Genomic DNA, 17,706 nt, shown 5'->3' with positions numbered 1-17,706 from the left:
TTAACTATGCCTGCTAAACTCTTTGTCATGGTATGCAAGGCCCTTTATGACCTGGATCCAATTTATGGCTTTAGATTCCTAGTCAGTAATTTCCTTCTCTTGGCAATATTGACCTACGTGCAATTTCTTAAAATATACCCACCAAAGTGTCTCATGACCAAGGATTTTCACTTGCTTTTTCCTCTCCCAAACTCCTTACTTCTTTGCTTCACAAGCTCTTACACTTTCTTCTGGTCCCATGTCAAATGCTACTTCATCTATGGAGCTTTTCTGATAACCCAGGCTGACCTATGCCATCTTTCTTCACCTGTTTTGCCATATGTGTATATGTGACCTCTTGTATAACAATTGTGTTCAATAATTTACTGCCTGTTTATTTTCCCCTGGGCCACCGTTACAGTGAATAACTAGGTCTTTAAACTAGGCACTTGAAAAATAAAGGAAGTTCAAGTGTTGTGTGTATGGGAAAAAGAAATGATAGAATTGTCCCAATCCCTCTCTCAAGCATATCTCCCCATTTCTGGCCACTGCTAAGAAACTTTCCCCCCCATTTTGGTCATCCACGTGAGTGTGAAGTCACCAGGATTGATGACAAAAATAGAAGAGGATTGGAAGACAGTGAGCCAGGTGCCAAAATCTTCAATAATGATGGAGTCTGTTGTTGCCGCAAAAAGGGGGGCCAGTGAACATTACATCAGTGTGTGTGAGCCCCAGGTAAGCCAGGCCTTTTTACCTCCTAACTCACCACCCAAAGTATCCCATGATATTTGGCAGAATCCAGAAAGGAGGGCAGAGTTAGTGAGGGCCAGTTGGGCTGGTAGGGCATGCTTATACTCCTAGCTACTTGGGAGGGTGAGGCGAGAGGATCGCTTGAGCCCAGGACCATAGCTGCAATCAGCCGTGATCATACCACTGCACTCCAGCCTGGGCGACAGAACAAGATACTATTTCTTAAAAAAAAAATTTTAAGTTAGTGAGGCATAGGCCCCATCCCCTGCTTTTGTATTTTTATATAACTTGCTCAAAAGTACTCTCCTAGTCATATTTATTGTTCCCATAGACATTATTGCAATGGGTATAACATTATTTAATATGAGTCTCTAATCACTTATAATCCACTTTTTCAATTAATCTAAGTCACTTTAAATGTGCGACAATTACTAAAATTACTACTCCCAGTATTAGTACTACCACTACTACTATTAATAGGACTTTACAAATAACAGTTTTTGTGTTATCAGAGAAATATGAGGGTATTGCTAAATTTGAATTGGATGAATTACCTTTTGGTGTAATTGGTTCTAATATTAGTGATGCACATTTTCAAGAATTCAGGTATAATTAAACACTCAGTGAAATCACTTAGATTTTTACATTGTATTGATACATGGTTTATATTTATTCCAAATAAGTATTTGATCATGTCCATTTCAATGAATTCTGGGATGAAATGCCTACGAGCACATCTCCCTTAAAAGCAAAGGTGAAAATTATGTTCACTGTTATTTTATATAAGTAGTAGAAGCAGAAAATTGTGACTTATAATTCTTCATTGCCCTCTAAAAAGATTAAGTCCTGATGCTGGAGGATCTTTTCTTCTGAGTGCAAATAAAATAAAAGCCTCAGAATGGTGGCCTTTTCCACACTTGAAGTAGTATTAAGTATGGGTAAGTGTCCAATCTGAAGACAGAAGATGAAACAGAGCTCAATTTATCTGCATCAAAAAATTGGGGAGACATTGAAAGCCCTGCTAATATTAGTGGTTGGGTTTTATTTATTTATTAATTATTATTATTATTTTACATAGAATGTAAGAAATTCTTGAATCTAGTTTCAAGTTTAGGGTCAGGAAATGGCAGAGGGCGAACCAGGATGGCAAACATGAAAGTTATATTTAATTTATACAAATCACTCTTGTGTGAATAAAGGAGTGTGTTCACATGAAAAGATCTGTATTCACCAGTCACTAGTTAGGCTGGGGTGGAGGGGATTTAACTGTGATCTAGCTGGAGGTCTGTGGTCTAAAGGAGAACAGAACAGACTCTGTCTCCTTATTTTGGAGTTACGTCTAGTGAGAGCCCATAGGGTACCTGGGGCTACTTTCTGCCATGTTATGAATGTATCCGCTCCAAAATTTATGTTGAAACTTAGCCCTCATTGTGGTGGTATTAACAAATGGGGTCTTTGGGGGAAGTGACAAAGGCAGAGAGAGCCCTCATAAATGGATTAATGCTTTATAGAAGGGCTGGAGAGAACTAGCCTAGGTCCTATTGCCATCTGCCTTCCGCCATGTCAAGATGCAGCAAGAGGACCCTCACCATACATCAAACCTATTGGCACCTTGATCTTGGACTTCCCAGACTCCAGAACTGTAAGAAATAAATTTCTATTATTTTTAAGTCACCCAATCTCAGGTGTTTGGTTACAGCAGCATAAATGGACTAAGACACTCCAACAGCTGTGGTCCTTGTTGAAGACCTGGGCTTTCATTGATATTGCCCAGGGGAACAGCAAAGGACATAGTGTCACATAGACCTGACCCCTCTGGGCTCAGTCTTATTGGAACCTCTGGAGACATTTGGTAACCTCAGCATTCAGGAGGAAAAAAAAAAACCCTTGACATTCTAGTTGAAATGATGTGGTAGACAATTACTGCTGAGAATTCAATTTCCTCCTATTTTTATTTGACATTCCTTTTTCAAGAGATTACAGTTGTTTTGTTTTGTGTAATCTTTGCTCAGTTTCCCCCAATGGTCACATCTTGTGTAACAGAAAACGGGCATTGGAACAATGTTGTGTGTATAGCTCTACATCATCTTATCACATGTAGATCCCACAAGCAAGATACAGAACTGTTCTGTCACCACAAAGGTCTTCCTCCTACTGCCCCCTTGTAGTCATACTCATTCCCCTCCTACCTACCATTCCTAACCCCTGGTGACCATTAATCTGTTTCCCATCTCTGTAATTTTGTCACTTCAAGAATGTCATGTAAATTGAATCATACAGTTTGTGATCTTTTGCAAATGGCTTTTGTCCCCACCCAACATAATGCCCTTGAGATCCATCCAAGTCGTGTGTATAGTTTGTCCTTTTATTGGTGAATAGTATTCCATAGTATGGATGTATCACAGTATGTTTAACCATTCATCTATTAAAGAACATTTTGGGATGGGATGTTTCCAGGTATTTTTTTTTTTTTTTTTTTTTTTGAGACAGGGTTTGTCACCCAGGCTGGAGTGCAGGTGTACAGGTGCAGTGATGTGATCATAGCTTACTGCAGCCTTGAACTCCTGGGCTCAAGCAATCCTCCCACTTCAGCCTCCCTAGTAGCTGAGACTACAGGCCCATATCACCACACCTGGCTACTTTTGTTTTCAGTTTTTGATATTAATATGTTAGGGCTTAAGTCTGACATTTTATTTGTTTATTTGTGTTTGATGTCTCTGTTTTTTGTTTCTCTATTCTTTTTCCTGCCTTCCTGTGAGTTACTTGAACTTTTCTTTTTTATAATTGAATTTCTATTTACCTATAGTGTTTTTAAAGTGTAACTCTTTGTATCATTTTTATTATTGGTTGCTCTAAGTATTACATGATATATACAGACCTTTTCACATTCTACTGGTGTTGACATTTTACCACTTTGGGTGAAGTGTAGAACCTTACCTCTCTTTACTCTACTGCCTTTATAATTTAATTGTCTTAAATAGTTCCTTTGCATACATTGAGAATCACATCAGATAGTGTTATAATTTTTGTTTTAACTATCAAACATAATTTAGAAAATTCAAGAGGAAAAGGACAAATCTATTGTATTTACCTATTTTTTGTTTTGTTTTGTTTTTTTGTTTTGAGACAGGGTCTCACTCTGTTGACCAGACTGGAGTGCAGTGGAGTGATCTCAGCTCACTGCAAACTCTGCCTCCCAGGCTCAAGTGATTTTCCTGCCTTAGCCTCCCAAGTAGCTGGGGTTACAGGCACACACCACCATGCCTGGCTAATTTTTGTATTTTTAGTAGAGATGGGGTTTCACCATGTTGGCCAGGCTGGTGGCTGGTCTTGAACTCCTGACCTCAGGTGATCTGCCTGTCTCGGCCTCTCAAAGTGCTGGGATTACAGGTGTGAGCCACTGCTCCCGGCTCAGCCATTCTTTTGAGGCAGGTTTGCTGGTGGCAAATTCTCTGTTTTCTTCATCTGCGAATGTCTCGATTTCCCCTTCATTCCTGAAGGATATTTTTGCTAGATACGGAATTCTGGATTGACAGTTCTTTCCTTCAGCACATGAAAAATGTTGTGCCACTTACTTCTTGCTTCCATGGGTTTTTGGTGAGAAATTCTCTGTGATCCAAACTGTTTTTCCCCTATAGACAAGGTGGTGTTTCTCTCTTACTGCCTTCAAGATTTTGTTTTCAGAAGTTAGATTATGATGTTTCCTGGTATGGATTTCTTTGTGTTTATCCTATTTGAGGCTTACTCAACTTCTTGAATCTGTAAGTTTATGTCTTGGGAAATTTTCAGCCATTATTTCTTTGAGTACTTTTTCAGCCTCATCTTTTTCTCTCCTCTCTCTTTTTCTTTTAACTTCCATGACACACATGTTTGATCTTTTATTGTAGTCCCACATGTTCCCCAGGTCTGTTTATTATTATTTTTTTCTTGACTGTTTTCTTTCTGTAATTCACACTGGGTAATTTCTATTTTTCTATCTCTTCAAGTTCACTGATTCTTTCCTCTGTCCATTTTATTCTGCTATTGAATCCATCTATTATGTTTTACAATTTGTTATCATGTTTTTCAGTTTTAAAATATCTGGTTGGGTGCAGTGGCTCACTCCTATAATCCCAGCACTTTGGGAGGCCGAGGTGGGCGGATCACTTGAGGTCAGGAGTTCGAGACCAGCCTGGCTATCTCTACCAAAAATACAAAAAAAAAAAAAAAAATTAGCTGGGCCTGGTGGCAGGAGCTTGTAATCCCAGCTACTTGGGAGGCCGAGGCAGGAGTATCGCTTGGACCTGGGAGGTGGAGATTGCAATGAGCTGAGATTACACCACTGTACTCCAGCCTGGGAGAGAAAGTGAGGCTCCATCTCAAACAAACAACGCCCCCCCCCAATAAATCCATTTAGTTCTTTTTATATCTTCTATTTTTTTGCTGACACTTTATACTTTTTCATTTGTCTTGATTATGTTTGTAATTTATTGTCAAAGCATCTTTATGAACATCTGTGTCATCTTGTTGGTGTCTCTTGATTGTCTCTTCTCATTTGAGATTTTCCTAGCTCTTGATATAAGTGATTTTTTACTGAAACCTGGATATTTGGAGTGTTATGTTATGAGACTCTGGATCTTCTGTTTTATCAGGCTCCTTCTGACACTGGTCTGACAGGAAAAGGGGAGTGCCACTTCATTATTGCCAGATGGAGTAGAAGTCCAGATTCTCCATTGAGACTCCTTTGATACTGGGAGGAGGGTCTCCCCATTACTCCTTGGCAAGGTGGGAGTTCATGTTTCCCACCATGCTTCTGCTGATAGCGCACAGGCCGAGAGGAGCAGGGATGCCTTGTTATGGTTCCTTATGCTCTCCACTAACACCATGGTGATAATGGTGGGGGGTGTGCTTGTAATTGCTGGCTGGTTGTGAAAGTGCTGATTTTATACTAGGCCTCCTCTGATACCACCCCAGTGGGTAAAAGAGGAGGGACCCCCTCGTTATTTCCAGGTGGACATGGAAGTCTCTTTCCAGGAAGAGACTACAAGACTTCCCATGTAGTCTCCACCGACACTGTGTCAGAGGGGGCTTGTTATTGCCTAGAGCTAATTAGTTTTGGCTCCCAACTTGTCCTTCTCTGATGCCTCCCTGATGGGGGATTTGGGCACTTTGTTACAGCCTGCCAAGGGTGGAAGTCCAAGTTTCCCATTTGGCCACTGTTAGCATGGGTGGTACCACAATTTTTTCTGTGGTGTTTGTTTGGAGTAGAGTGGTGATTATTACCTAAAACTCTTCTGTCATGAAAGGTTGCCCCTTTTCTGTTCCTTTGCCTAGAGAGAGCAGGCTTTTTTTAAGCCTTAAAGCTTTCTCTTTCTGTCTCTTTCTCTCTCTCTCTTTCTTTCTTTTCTTTCTGTCTTTCTTTCTCTTTCTTTCTCTTTCTTTCTTTCTCTTTCTTTTTCTCTTTCTTTCCTTCTCTCTCTCTCTCTTTCTTTCTCTTTCTTTCTTTCTCTTTCTTTCCTTCTCTCTCTTTCTCCTTCCTTCCTTCCTTCCTTCCTTTTCTTTCTCTTTCTTTCTTTCTTTCTTTCTTTCTTTCTTTCTTCTTTCTTTCTTTCTTTCTTCTTTCTTTCTTTCTTTCTTTCTTTCTTTCTTTCTTTCTTTCTTTCTTTCTTTCTTTCTTTCTTTCTTCTTTCTTTCTTTCTTTCTTTCTTTTTCTTTTTCTCTTTCTTTCCTTCTCTCTCTCTCTCTTTCTTTCTCTTTCTTTCTTTCTTTCTTTCTTTCTTTCTTTCTTTCTTTCTTTCTTTCTTTCTTTCTTTCTTTCTTTCTTTCTTTCTTTCTTTCTTTTTCTTCTTTCCTTTTTTGTCTATGCTCATTGGTGTTCCCAGGTTATCAGCTTCTCCAGCACTCAGCCCAGCATATATGAGGGAAAAATATCCTCAGGGGACTCACTGCTGTGTCATTCCTGTGTCATTTTGAGGTCTATAGCTATCTGCCTTATACTATCTACTTTTCAGAGTCTTCTTATGTTTATGTTTTATACAATGTCCAGGGTCTATAACTGTACTTAGCAGGTAGAATAGGGAAAAGTACACCTACTACATCTTTCTGGAAACAGAAATTCCATTGCTTTGTTTTGAAAAATCATTTTATTATGGAAAGATTTAAATATACACAAAAAGTAGAGAGATAAGTAAAATGAACCCCGTTTACTCAGCTTCAACAATTTTCCACATTTTGCGAATCTTCTTTCATTTATCCTCCCCACCCTAAGATTTGTGGGAGTCTTTTAAATGCAAAGCCTAGATATTATATAATTTCACTCAATGTGAGTATGCATCTCTAACAGAAAAATATTTTTAAATAACTACAATATCATTACCATAATTTTCTAATTAATAATAATTCCTAAATATAATTAAATACCAATTCATATTCAAATCTCCATGATTGTCCAGTTCATATTCAAATCTCCATGATTGTGTCAATAAGTACTTTTAAAGCTGATTTTTTTTTTTTAAATAGGATCCAAACTGAATGTAGCATTTAATTTGGTTGTTAATCAGGTCATTTTTCCTATAAAATATCCCACATTCTGGATTTGGCTGATTATTTCCCAGTGGTGACATCAAACTTGTTCTTCTATCTCCTATATTCACCATAAACTGGGAGTTAGAGAGCTAGACATTTGATTAGATTTTGGTTCAATTTTTATTTTTTTCATTATCAATACATCACAGGTGATGCTGCATGCTTCCTATTGTATCATATCAGGAGGTGCATAATATGTAGCTCTTCCACTAAAGATGCTAAAATTGATTGGTGGGTTCATGTGGTATCAACCTGATCCCTCCTTTGCAAAGTTCCAACAATTATTTTACCTAATCTTTTTTACTGTTCACGATCATTGCCCTAGATTAGTGGTTCTCAACTGGAGGAAATTTTGTTCCCCAGAGGACATTTGACAACGTCTGGAGACATTTTTTATTGTCATGACTGGTTGGGGGGGTGGCGGATGGGGGAATGCTATTAGCATTTAGTGGATAGGTGCAAGAGATGCTGCTAAAAATTCTTCAGTGCATAGGACAGCCCCCAGATAATTATCTAGCCACTAACGTCAATAGTGCCAGGGTTAAGCAACCTTGGCCTGGATCTATTATTTCATTAGGGATTGCAAAAGGGGATATACCTAATTCTACAATTTCTCCTGCATTTTTGGGACTGTCACATACAGAAGAATGTCTTTAACTATTTGATTACCCTGAAATGCAATTCATACTGGAAAGTGACATAAATTCTTGATTTTTCTTTTTATTTTATTTTTGCAATAATGATTTGTTGCCCTAGTATCACTCAGGGGTGACCAACGTCTTTTAATGTCATTATGAACTCATGTATTTTATACATTTGATGCTTCATGAACTGCAGCATCTTTAATTGTCCCAATATAGGCAAGTGAGAACCCCTTCATCATAGTTCCTGTGTTCTTTTGACATAACTCCATTAGTCTTTGATATCTCATTTGCTTTCTAGCAAACCAAGATGCTCCAGATTCATTTTGTATTTTTCCTGTTACAGACCTGGAAACCATCATTTCTCCAAGGAGGATTGGCTCCTTTTGGTAGGAAATGATATTTAGAGACCATTCTGCTATGTCTTTTCAGTGGACAGAACTAGAAAATATGTACTTTTTAGAAAAAGAAAAATAAGTTGTAAGTTTACGTGGATATTTGTATTCTAAAAGTAAGACTAGAGTTTTTTCTTTTTAAAATTTTTAACTGCATGCTTTTACTTACTTTATGTTAAAAATCTTGATTCCTGACAACATCATAATTACTTATTTGTTTCCACACATTTAACAGTTTAAAATAATAATACCAGGCCGGGCGCGGTGGCTCAAGCCTGTAATCCCAGCACTTTGGGAGGCCGAGACGGGCGGATCACAAGGTCAGGAGATCGAGACCATCCTGGCTAACACGGTGAAACCCCATCTCTACTAAAAAAATACAAAAAACTAGCCGGGCGAGGTGGTAGGCGCCTGTAGTCCCAGCTACTCGGGAGGCTGAGGAAGGAGAATGGCGTGAACCTGGGAGGCAGAGCTTGCAGTGAGCTGAGATCCGGCCACTGCACTCCAGCCTGGGTGACAGAGCGAGACTCCGTCTCAAAAAAAAAAAAAAATAATACCAATAATACTACTAGCAAAAGACCACTGAACACAGTTCCTTTTTTCTTTAGGGTATATCCCATGGGAGCTGTATAGTCAGAACATTGTTTCTAAGTTACTTGAAATAAACATTTTCTCTGTGTGGTTATACTATCAATTTGCTACACAGTTAGGGTCATTTGATTCATTTGCTTTTAGAGATTTTTTTTTTCTTTTTAATTGACAGGATTCTAAAGTCAAAGCTGTAAAACAAGGAACTTTGGAAACATCTCATTTTCTTGCCTATTCCCTCCACCCTATTTCCTCCTTCCTCCATAAGTAACCATTTAAGTTAATTTACATTCCATTGTACCATTTATTTCTAAGATGTAAGTAAATGTTTCTGTAAATATTTGTATTTCCCCAACTTTCTTACACAAAAGGTAGCATACTATATACAATGATCTGTACTTGGTTTGTCCACTTAACAATATATTCCAGCTATTAATCCTAATCTCACTATATAGAAATCTGTCTCATTCCATAGTACTTCATTTCATGGCTCCACTACAATTTGTTCAACTATTCCCTTAGTGGCGGACATTTATTTTCCTCCAGTCTTTTGTTATTACACATAGTGCTGCAATGAATGACCTTGTGTATATGTCATTTTGTATCTTTGGGTTAGATTCCTAGAAGTGGGATTACTGAGTCAAATAGTGAATACACATGTAATTGTGCTAGACATTGCTGAATTTCCTTCTATTGAGGTTATATAATTTTATTTTGTATTGCTTTTTGTGGTTTTAAAAGGATTAATATTTTGAAAAAGAATTAAAAGTGTGATTAAGATTTTTATCTGCCAATTTGGGTGCAATATACCCTTCCCAACTCTTCAAACTTGAAAAAGGCATTCAGGACAAGCACAAGAAGTCAGATTCCACACTTCGGTGAGTAAACTTGCAGAATGTGTTCTTCGTGGTGCTTCTGTCTAAGCTCAGGCCCAGGGCCAGCTATATCCCACAGGACTAACCTCCAGCGCTGGACACAGATTTGGGGATTCCAGGGTTTTCCTAAAAGGCAGGGGCAAGATAGATAGGCAGTTTGCCAGGTGTTGTGCCAGCATGCAGGAGGCTGATACAGAGCCCATGTAATGCGGATAGGTAGAGAATCAAAAGTATAAGTCAAATGGGCATCATTCTGAAGGGGTACAGTCAGAGGTACTGAAGACTGAGGAATGCTAAGAAACAGACTAGCTGGGGCACTATGTGGTGAAAACTGGGGAAATAACTGGTCACGGTATGATGCAGTATAATCTACATCATTGCTGTCATCCCTTACAACCTTGACTTTGCTGTCTCTTTGAGACTTTCCTTTCTTTCAGCCAGAGAAGGGCCTGGGCCATTGGAATTACTACCTGGGGCTAGATATGTGCTTGAAGGAAGGCTTGGGCTACTCCATTCCCTGCCCCTTCCATACCACTAGCCTTGCTTCTTCCCTCTGTAGGGCTGCAATCTCCCGGAAGCCTGTGGTAGATCCTGATGATCCCATTCCTCAGTTCCCTGATTGCTGGTATGGCTACAGGAGCACAGGATGCAAGGCCTAGTCCTGCTGCAATGGTAGCAGGGGTTGCTGAGCTGACTCCCTTGGTAATCATGAATGGGCCAGCAGCATGGCTATTCCTGAGCGGTTGGGCATGGTCCAAATGGATGAAAGAAGCCTACCTGATCAACTCTTAGACCTAGGGGCCCTGGTGCTAAGTGGATTTGCTCTTTCCTTTATCTTTACCCAGGTGAAGACTTGCAGGCCACTAGTGAGACATCAGTGGCCTGGAAAAAGTAGGCATCAGACATCTCAATGTTGAAATTAGGTATATTCTGAATGGGAAGAGGCACAGAAGCAAAAAGTAAGCGTAAGCAAATTGAAGGTACTTAAGGTTTTTGTGCCTCAGTTTCCTCATCTGTATAGTGAGAATAATATTAGTACCTACCCCATCAGGGTGTTATAAGACACTTATAAAACACTGCCTGGCATATCATAAGCAATTAATGAATATTAATTACTATTATGATTTGATTACAATTATTGTATGTAAACCATAAATTATTTCATGTCATTTCCTTGCTTAAAACATTTCAAATGATTCTCATTGCAATTGAGACAATATTCAAATTCTATATAATTGTCTACAAAGCTCCAGGTAATCTGGCCCCTGCCTGCACCTCTATCCTCATCCTCTGCTTATGTCACTCTCCTCATTCGTGGTCACTAAGCTCAAGCCCTTCTGGCCTTATATTCGTGTTGAAATCATCAAGGCCCCCCCACCTTTTTTTGGTCTCAGGCCCTTTTCCCTTGCTCTATACTTTTATAATCAGGAAAAAAAAAACTTTTTCACAAATAAGACACTAAAATTCAGGATCCATAAATAAAAGTTTCAGAAACTTGTTTACATAATAATCTTAAACATCATATGGTAAAAAAAAAAAAAAAGTAAAATACAACAGTCAATGATAAATGGGAAAAACATATATGTACACTAGACTCTGACACACAATGGGCTAGTAGTTAAGAGCCCAAACTCTTGGGTGTCTCTCAATCTCCCTGTGCCTCAGTTCCTTCACATGTAAAATGGGGGTGATAACAGCACCTACTTCTTAAAATTGTGGTGAGGGTTAAGTAATTTAATAGAACAGTTTTTGGGATACTTCAAATACCATACAAGTGCTACTTATGATAATGATTAATAAGAAGCCACAAGAAAAATAGGCAAAGGATGTCATTAGGTAGTTTGCAAAAAAGTTAATACAAAATGATCAATAAACATATGAAAATATGGTTGATTTCATGCAAGATGAAAAACATACATTTGTTCATTTTACAAATATTTAAATATGTATTAAGTCCCAAGGAGGCACTGGGAATAGAATAGTAGACATTTTACTCTCATGGAGTTTATATTAATTTTTTTTTTTTGTGTGTGTGTGTGTGTGTAATATATAATATATCATGTGGTGGTGATTTAACATATCATGTGGTGATTGTGTCTAAGGGAAGAGCTTTCCAAAAAAAAAAAAAAAAGAAGAAGAAAGAAGAAGAAGAAGAAGAAGAAGAAGAAACAATAAGGGCATAGGCCTGGAAGCAGAAGCCAGCTTAGCTTACTCAAGGAACAGCAATAAATCGAGTTTGTTTGAGGCAATGCTAAGTTGATAGAAAGTGAGGTCTAAGAGTCTAGAGCCAGATTCAGTAGGGCCTTAAAGGCCAGGAAAAGAACTTGAAACTCCACCAGGAGTGAAAATAGGAAGCCTGCTATCACCTAGGAATATTGTATTCAGCTACATATAACCAGGATCCAAATAACAAAGACTTAAATAGGATGGCATTTTGAACATTACACTGATCTTAAGACACTATTGCCTGTGAGACACTCCAGTATATTATGTGCCACCAAGAAAGAAAAAAAATGCTGCCAAATATAATCATAAACTGTCATTTAAAGATTTCAGGGATGTTGAAACATGCAGAGATGTACCTCTTAGAGCTGACAAAATATGATATTTTTTTTCTCATGTAAGAATAGGTCCAGAGGTGATCAGCTTTTTGGTCTTTCCATCATGATTGGTTGCAAAATGGCTATCAGCTATAGCCTTTAAATCCTCATTTCCAGAAAGGAGAAAGAGAAGGGGGAAAATGCCTTTTAGTCTTTTATGGTAATTTAAGGATCATTTTTTAAAGTCTACCCCAAAAAAACTCATTGGAAGTTTTTACTGGCATTGCATTGGGTGTGTAGATCAATTTGGAGAGAACTTCTATATATTACAGTCTAAATTATATTTCATTAAAAAAATACAGTTGGACCTCCCTATCCGTGGGTTCTGAGTCGTGGGATTCAACCAACCACAGATCGAAAATATTCAGGAAAAAAAAAAAAAAAAAAAGGATGGTTGCATCTGTACCAAACAGGTACAGACTTTTTTTCTTGTCACTATTCCCTAAACCAGGAGTCTCCAACCCCGGGGCTGCCTGTCAGGAAGGGGACCGCACAGCAGGAGGTGAGTAGCGGGCAGGCCAGCATTATGGCCTGAGCTCCGCCTCTTTCAGATCAGACGCGGCATTAGATTCTCATAGGAGCACAAATCCTATTGTGAACTGCGCATGCGAGGGATCTAAGTTGCATGCGCCTTATGAGAATCTAATGCCTGGTGATCTGAGGTGCCACAGTTTCACCCTGAAATCATCTCCCTGCCCCTAGAGCCCCCCATCCTTTCCCCACTGCTGGTTTAAAAAAAAAAAAAAAAGTCTTCCACAAAATGGGTCCCTGGTGGTGCCAAAGAGGTTGGGGATCACTGCCCTAAATAGTAGAGTACAGGAACTATTTACATAGCATCTGCATTGTATCAGGTATGATACAAAAAGTAACCTAGAGATAATTCAAAGTAACCTAGAGATGATTCAAAGTATATGAGGGGCTGTGTATAGGTTATATGCAAATACTACATAATATTTTATATCAGAGACCTGAATCTCTATGGATTTTGGTATCCACAGGGGTCCTGGAACCAATCTCCCACGGATACCGAGGGACAACTGCATGTATAAAACATACTTGTATTTGATAGACAATTTCTTAAAGGCTAAATGTGAAACTGCTAACAAGTAGTTATCTCAGGGGAATAAAAATGGGTGTGATTGGTCGGGGAGGGAAGAGCTTTAACTTTTCATGTTATGCCTTCTATACCTTGTTATTAAAAAACACAAATATTGTATATATTACTTTTATAATAATAAATATAAACCAGCAACTTTTAAAGTGGAATGTGCATCACCCTGGAATACAGGAGTTTTAAGGGGATCAATTTCTATATCCTCAAATTTCCTGTGTAGTCTTTTAAAATTGACCTGCCAGAGAACACACTTGCAGTGTAGGAATCAAGCTGGTTCTCTTTTTCTATCTCCCCTTTCACAATGGTCTTTTTTGCACTTTACAAAAGAAAAAGCATATCTTTTACCCATCCTGAATCTTAACCTGGGTGCACTGCCCTGTGATGTAAAATCCTTGGGGCACAGGAGAGACAATTCCAAACACTGCTGACGATGGTAAACAAACAACTTGCTCTAACAAATGAATGGGGATCAAATTCTTTTGCAACTCAGATGGTTTCCAATTCTTTGTTTCCAGTAGAATTGAAGAAAAAACCTATGAAGTTATCAGTTGATAAATTATGAGAAATAATTTTGAGGATAAATCAGTGTGTCATTTCCCCCCATATATCTCCAAAGGAATTCAAAGACTTGCATGCATTGCTAAAACAAAATGTCCATTCCTATTCACTTATTCCTATAAATGAGGTTTCTGTGTGCTAACATTTAACCAAACAAAAAATAGGAAGACAATTGATGCTGAAGCCTATCTCATTCTAGCAAAAACCAATGTTTATCCATGGATACACCCATTAATATGTTTTTAAAAGCCCTATCTACAATGAACTTTTGTTTATGTTTAATAATTACCTATCAAAATTTGTAATATGTTCACAATGTTTTGATTCATTTTATTCTAATTGTCATAATAATTCAAGCAAGAGCAAATTTTTAAACAACACTTAGAGCCTTATAATCAGAGGAACATTTAAAAAGCATTGAAATTGAAAAATATATACGCATTTTTGCTGCAGAGAAATACTATAGGATAATAAAAACATTTCAAGTGCAAAAATAGACAATTATTGAGACAAAATTCTGTTGGAAAAACAGAATGGAATTAAGAGCTGAGAAAAGGGAAAACGTACAACTTCCAAGTATCAAAGAAGAGCTCAGTTATAAATTTTTAAAACAGATGATGGTGGCTCTCAAATCACTAAGGTATTTAGGTTTCACTGGATTCATGTGAAATAGTGACATAACAGTTTTATTTTTGAATATTAACATTTGTCACAAATTACATTATTTGTAGCCAATTGACATTTATGATGCAAAATGTCAGATATCAACCCAAAAACGTGTGAAGGAGCACACGTTTTTCTTAATATTTTTAGAGAGCATTTTATATAAACCAATAGTTTTATATAAACATACAAAAAATATATGAGGAATTGTCACTTACTCTTTTGCCACCTTGTGGTCAGAGTTGGATTTATCACCCAGGTGCATCTACTGCGAAGGAGAGCTGTCTCTCCTAAGGATAGCCCCTACTGCCTGCATTCTGTCAGAACTTTGTGAGGCAGAGATGGTAACATTTGCCAGGATCTGGGTCCAGATCCACATAAGGACAAAGCATCTAAAGATTCTGGTGACACCCTCCACACGTGATTCAAAACAAAAGCATCATGTAATCAGGAAATGAACGTAAGGAAGTACAACAAAGTTCTGATTTTTCCCACGAGGACTACTTAAAAAAAAATCAAATGTCAAACTGTTTGTGGTATTTTTTCTTTTTTGATTTTTTGTTTTTGATGCCTCTTCTCTGCTAGTCACACAGACTTTCCTTAGTGTGCCTTTTGGGGAAGCCATCCCTGATTTCAGTAGCCCTGGGGTAGGTTGGAGTGCTGTGTCCACAGCTCTTAGTACCTCTGGCCCTGGATCAGTGCAGAATAAACATTTGTTGAGTGAATGGTGACACAGCCCTCCATTTTTCAGAACACACGGGCCTGGGCAGAGTCCAGGTGGACCTATGGGCTTCTGCAGGAAGTTGATCACTAAGTCAACAAGTTACCATGGCTAATCTTCAATGGTAGACAGTCCCAGGTACACAGAGATCTTTAGGTCTTTTTGTTGTCTGTCTGGAGGTGGGATGAGAGTATCCTCCATCCCCTCATCCATGACCTCGGTTGTTTTTAGCAGCAGCAGCAGCAGGAACAGCAGCAGCAGCAGCAGAATTCCTTCAGTGAGTGTGCTAGTTGCAGTTCCTCTGGTTGCAGGCCACAAAGGGCAGGCACTTATTGAAAGAATGCTGGGGTGCTTCAAGGAATTGAAGCAAGAGCTGACTCAGGAAGGGCAGGGCCCAGGGTGACCCTCAGTTGTATGGAAACCAGGCATCCTCCTTTCAAGGGCTCCTGATTCCTGAGGACCAACTCCTGCTGCTAATCCTAGGAGGCCTCCCTGTCCCTTCCCTGGAGGAAGGAGCCAGGTGGAGAGCTGATGTCCAGTGCTGAGCAAGGAGAATGTTGCTAGGGTATGTACAGTCAGGCAGCACAGCTGCACAAGCCAGACAGCTACGGTCAGCCACCACCAGCACTCGGGGACTGGACTCTTCCTAGAACACTCTTTCTCCTCCAACCCATGTCCTGATGCCTGCCCTGGGCTGCACTGTCTGGGACCAGCAGCTACAGCCCGACACCCCTGAGCCATGCCCAAGGTCTGAGCCACTTGCTCTGGGCACACTCCTCGTGGGATTTGGGGTGCTGCTGCCCAGTGCCAGCAGCCCCTTGGCACAGGGGTTCCCAGAGGCCCTTCAGTGCCATGTCCGACCCCCTCTCCCTGCTGGTAGCTCCACAGGCTTCTTGCCACTTCCACCTGCTGCCCACTCCGGGACGCTGCCAGGGTTTAAGGGTCTTGGGACTGTGTCCTGTAGTTTAGGCCCCCTCTCAGCTATAGGGGAAGTGCTAGCTGTAGGGATGGCCTTGTCGTGCCTCGTCTCTCCAGCTGGCCTTGGAGAGAAGAGCTGGATTGTGCCCTCGGGCTGTTCAGCGTCTGCTGGGCCAGGAGGCCGGCTGTCACGCCATCAACCCACCCGTGGCCTTGGGAGCCCAGGAGGACACGAGCAGCAGGCCCAGACCCTGCAGAGCGCTGATAAGATGGGCCAGGGACACGCCTCTCCAGGCCCAGCGGCCTTAGTAGCCCGGCCCCTCCGGAGCTGGGGTCCAGGCCTCCCCAGAACTGCAGCTGGAGCTTCATCCTTTTCGGGAAGGGCAGGACCTGGCGTGGGAGGGGAGACTGGGACGGGGCTAGAGGCAGGCTCTGCCGCCGAAATGATGGCCTGTCACGGCTTCTGCCTGCGCTCCCCAGGACCCCCCTCAGAGGGGACATTTCACAGCCTCAAAACCATTTCTGGACTTGGCACCCGCTCGGCCCCCAGCCCCGCAGTGGCTAGGAGAAGCCTGTACGGACGAGGGGAAGGACGAGGAGAGGGGAGGAGACGATGAAGGGGGTCAGAGCAGCGATTGGAGCCGAGAGCTGGAAGCGCCTTAAAGAGACTGCGCGGTCCCCGCCCCCCTTCCCGCCAGCCTCAATGAATTAGAGCTGTGTTTCCCAAACTTGCCTGATCATAAGCAGCCTCTGGGGCCCTAGTTAGAGATACAGGTTCCGGAGTACCTCCCTTCGAGATTCTGATTCAGTAGGCCTGCGGGTGGAGCCGAGGAATCTGTAATTTTAACACGCTCCCACGTGATTCTCATGAACAAGCAAGTTTGGGAAATACTGAATTAAAGGAAACGGGGCCTGGCTGCAGAAGCAGCCTCCACTAGGGGGCTTCGGCGGGAGGATTCCCGGGGGCGTCGCCTGCTTCCGCCGCCGCCTCCTTCAGTGAAAGTCCCTTTTGGGTCCAGCTGCCACAGCCACCGCGCTCCCTCAGGCCGGGCGGGGGACACCCCAGGTCTGCGTGGCCCCCGCGCCGCCACGCCCAGTGGCCGCTCGAGCCCTGCGAGCAGGGGGAGGAGCTGCCGCCAGTGGAGGCGGAGGAGGTAGAGGAGGCGGAGACGGCGGAGACCGCGGAGAAGGCGGAGAGGAAGGTGGAGGCGGAGGCGAAGGTGGAGGGGAAGGTGGAGGCGGCGGGGAAGGTGGAGGCGGCGGGGAAGGTGGACGCCACCGAGAAGGTGGAGACGGCGGGGAAGGTGGACGCCGCCGGGAAGGTGGAGACGGCGGAGGGT

At 41.1% G+C, this 17,706-nt stretch overlaps 1 long non-coding RNA gene across 1 annotated transcript; it reads right to left on the bottom strand.

Moving 5' to 3' along the window:
- Positions 1 to 14,727: 14,727 nt before the first annotated feature.
- On the bottom strand, positions 14,728 to 17,364 carry LOC105547688. The gene is made up of 2 exons (XR_001007254.1): positions 17,100 to 17,364; positions 14,728 to 16,756 (listed from the first exon to the last, which is right to left on the bottom strand). It is a non-coding gene; the product is annotated as an uncharacterized LOC105547688 (long non-coding RNA).
- Positions 17,365 to 17,706: the final 342 nt, after the last annotated feature.

This window comes from Mandrillus leucophaeus, unplaced genomic scaffold (genome assembly GCF_000951045.1).
Source record: "Mandrillus leucophaeus isolate KB7577 unplaced genomic scaffold, Mleu.le_1.0 Scaffold395, whole genome shotgun sequence".
NCBI lineage: Eukaryota > Metazoa > Chordata > Mammalia > Primates > Cercopithecidae > Mandrillus > Mandrillus leucophaeus.
Note: the sequence above shows the minus strand (reverse complement) of the source record. Positions and strands in the feature narration are given on the sequence as shown.